The sequence below is a fragment of the Eschrichtius robustus genome, chromosome 19 (assembly GCF_028021215.1).
Source record: "Eschrichtius robustus isolate mEscRob2 chromosome 19, mEscRob2.pri, whole genome shotgun sequence".
NCBI classification, from domain to species: Eukaryota; Metazoa; Chordata; class Mammalia; order Artiodactyla; family Eschrichtiidae; genus Eschrichtius; species Eschrichtius robustus.
Genome location: NC_090842.1, coordinates 56,814,757 through 56,818,927, shown reverse-complemented (window position 1 = coordinate 56,818,927; position 4,171 = coordinate 56,814,757).

The window sequence follows — 4,171 nt, the reverse complement described above, 5'->3', positions numbered from 1 at the left end:
GTGTTAGTTTCTGCTGTATAACAAACTGAATCAGCTATATGCATACGTATATCCCCATTTATCTCCTGCCTCTTGCGTCTCCCTCCCACCCTCCTTATGCCACCCCTCTAGGTGGTGACAAAGCACTGAGCTGATCTCCCTGTGCTATGCAGCTGCTTCCCACTAGCTATCTGTTTTACATGTGGTAGTGTATGTATGTCAATGCTACTCTCACTTCATCCCAGCTTACCCTTCCCCCTCCCCGTGTCCTCAAGTCCATTCTCTACGTCTGTGTCTTTATTCCTATCCTGTCCCTAGGTTCATCAGAACCATTTTTTTTTTTTAGATTCCATATATGTGTGTTAGCATACGGTATTTGTTTTTCTCTTTCTTACTTCACTCTGTATGACAGACTCTAGGTCCATCCACCTCAGTACAAAAAACTCTATTTTGTTTCTTTTTATAGCTGAGTAATATTCCATTGTATATATGTGCCACATCTTCTTTATCCACTCATCTGTCGATGGACACTTAGGTTGCTTCCATGTCCTGGCTATTGTACATAGAGCTGCAATGAACATTGTGGTATATGACTCTTTTTGAATTATGGTTTTCTCAGGGTATATGCCCAGGAGTGGGATTGCTGGGTCGTATGGTAGTTCTATTTTTAGTTTTTTTAAGGAATCTCCATACTGTTCTCCATAGTGGCTGTATCAATTTACATTCCCACCAACAGTGCAAGAGGGTTCCCTTTTCTCCATACCCTCTCCAGCATTTGTTTGTAGATTTTTTGATGATGGCCATTCTGACCGGTGTGAGGTGATACCTCATTGTAGTTTGGACTTGCATTTCTCTAATGATTAGTGATGTTGAGCATCTTTTCATGTGTTTGTTGGCAATCTGTATATCTCCTTTGAGAATTGTCTATTTAGGTCTTCTGCCCATTTTTGGATTGGGTTGTTTTTTTGATATTGAGCTGCATAAGCTGCTTGTATATTTTGGAGATTAATCCTTTGTCAGTTGCTTTGTTTGCAAATATTTTCTCCCATTCTGAGGGTTGTTTTTTGTCTTGTTTATGGTTTCCTTTGCCGTGCAAAAGCTTTTAAGTCTCATTAGGCCCCACTTGTTTATTTTTGTTTTTATTTCCATTTCTCTAGGAGGTGGGTCAAAAAGGATCTTGCTGTGATTTATGTCATAGAGTGTCCTGCCTACGTTTTCCTCTCAGAGTTTTATAGTGTCTGGCCTTACATTTAGATCTTTAATCCATTTTGACACTCAGATTTTTGACTGCACAAGGGATCAGCCCTCTAACCCCTCCTGCCCCCCACCCAAGTTGCTCAAGGGTCAACTCTATATATAGGATTTGGTACTATGCAGGGTTTCAGGCGTCCACTGGGGGTCTTGGAACATAACCCCTGTTGCTAAGGGGGACTGCTACATATCTTTTCCAGTTACACTTTTCATTTCCTTTGAATAAATACCCAGAAGTGGAATTGCTGGATCCTATGGTACTTCTATTTTCATTTTTTTGAGAAAACTCCATACTGCTTTCCATAGTGGTTGCACCAATTTTCTCTCAACACTAAATATTTCACTCCACTTGCCTCTTGCTTGCATGGTTTCTAAGGAGAAGTTGGATGTAATTCTTATTTTTGCTCCTCTATAGCTGTTTTTTTTCCTATGGCTTCTTTCAGAATTTTTTATCTTTGATTCTCTGTAGTATGAAAATGATGTGCCTAGACACAGGACTTCTGTTTTATTGTTCTGGGGGTGTTTAGGGGAGGAATTTATCCCACTAGGTGTTCTCTGAGCTTCCTGGATCTGTAGTTTGGTGTTTCACATGAATTTGGGGAAATTCTCCGCCGTTATTACTTCAAATATTTCTTCTGTTCCTTTCTCTCTTCTCCTTCTGGTATTCCCATTAAGCATATATTACACCTTTTGCAGTTGTCCCACAGTTTTTGGATATTCTGTCCTGGTTTTTTTCTTTCTTTCAGTCCTTTTTCTCTTTGTTTTTCAGTTTTGGAGGTTCCTATTGACATATCCTCTAGCTCAGGGATTCCTTCTTAGCTATATCTAATCTACTAATGGACTCATCAAATGCATTCTTCATTTATGTAAGTTATTTTAGTCTCTAGCATTTCTTTTTTATTCTCTTAGAATTTCCATCTCTCTGCGTATATTACCCATCTGTTCTTCTTCCTTAGAGCCCTTAGCGTAACTTTGTAGTAAGTTTTGAAATTGAGTTGTTTGAATCTTTTATTTTGTTCTTTCTTCAGATTATTTTGGCCCTTTGGTTTGCCTTTCACTTCCATATGAATTTTAGGATCAGCTTTTCCATTTCTGAAAAAAAAAAAAAGGCCATTGGCATTTTGATAGGGATTGCACTGAATCTTCAAATTGCATTGGAAAGTATTGCTACCTTAACAATATTTATAATTATTAATAACATTAACAACATTAAGTCTTCCGCTCCATGAAGATGGAATGTCTTTTTGTTTATTGAGGTCGGTCGTCTGTAATTTCTTTCAAGGGTGTTTTGTCATTTTCAATGTAGAAGTCTTGCACCTCCTTGGCTAGATTTACGCCTAAGGATTGTATTCTTTTGTATGCTATTCTAAAACAATTGGTTTCTTAATTTCCTTTACAGATTGTTTATTCCCAAGGTACAGAAATAGGGAAGAATGCTCAGAGGGCCTGAAGATGACAAAAGCAACCAGGTTTCCTTTATGTATGGAGTGTCTGGGAAATTGTGGGAATGCAGGGTCCCCAGAAACTTAGGGATTCATCAGATCCAGAGATTGTGGTTTATCTGTCTCCAGAGGACCTCAGTCTGGAGGGGTCTGGAAGGATGTGGGCCCAGCTACCGAGGTCACACTTTATAACCCCGGAAAGCTTCTAGGTCTTCCTAAGTGAGAGGAGACAGAAACCAGGAAAGCCATGTACCAGGGTTTAAGTCATGTCTGCCTGAACGTCTGACATTCAGCTCCTGAGTTCAAACATCCCTCTGGGATGACTTCATCCTTGACTCATCAGTATCAAGTTCCCTTTGCCAATAACATCATTTTCTGGTCCTCTCAGCATCACACAGGCTTCATACTGGAATATCTGGTGTGTATAAAGGTATATTAGTGTAAGAGGCAGTAATGGTTAAATTTAAGTGTCAACTTGACTGGGCCATGGGGTGCCAAGGTACTCTGCTTACATATTATTCTCAGTGCGTCTGTAAGAATGTTTCTGGATGAGATTAACATTTGAACTGGTGGCCTGAGTAAGGCAGATTGCCCTCCCTAATGTGGGTGGACTTCATCCAGTCACCTGAAGACCTGAAGAGAACAAAAAAGCTGACCTTGCCTAGATCAGCTAGGCAAAAATCAGGGAGGATTTTTCCTGCCTTCAGAATGCAACTGAAACATTGCCTCTTCCTGGGCCTCATGACTTCAGACTGGAACTACATTATTTATTTATTTTTGGCAGCACCGAGCGGCTTGCGGGACCAGGGATTGAACCCACGCCCTCGGCAGTGAAAGCGAGGAGTCCTAACCATTGGACTGCCAGGGAATTCCCTGGAACTACATCATTGACCCTCCTGGTTCTTCAGCTTGCTGACTCACCCTGAAGATCTTGGGTCTTGTCAGCCTCCATAATCATGTAAACCAATTCCTTATAAAAAATCTCTTTATATATATAATTATGTATGTGTGTGTACACACATGTATAAACACACACACTCACACCCTATTGGTTTTGTTTCTCTAGAGAACCCTGACTAATACATGGGTCCAATAATTATTTGTGGGTGAATAAACAAGTGAAAAGAAGCTCACATACAAAGTTGTATCCCTTCCTTACACATCCCCAAACCTGTCCATCTTCTTCATAACGTCCTGAGACACTCTCACTCTGTCTCTATTTCAGGGACAGCACTTGAGATTTTGGCCACCTGGGCCCTTCCCAAACCACACTCCTCATTCCATACCTGGGACAACTTTCCCTTTGTGCCAAATCTGCCCTTGATGTCTTCCCTATGAGCAAGAACCAAGTCCTGGTTCATACTAGGAAGATTTTATTATCATTAGCATAAGTGTGGCAACAGGGGCATATCCTGGCATCTTCTGGGAGTTGCTCTGATCCTAAGCATTATAAAAGAGTGTAACGGGGTGGATATTTTCATTGCAAGATCTTCTGCACC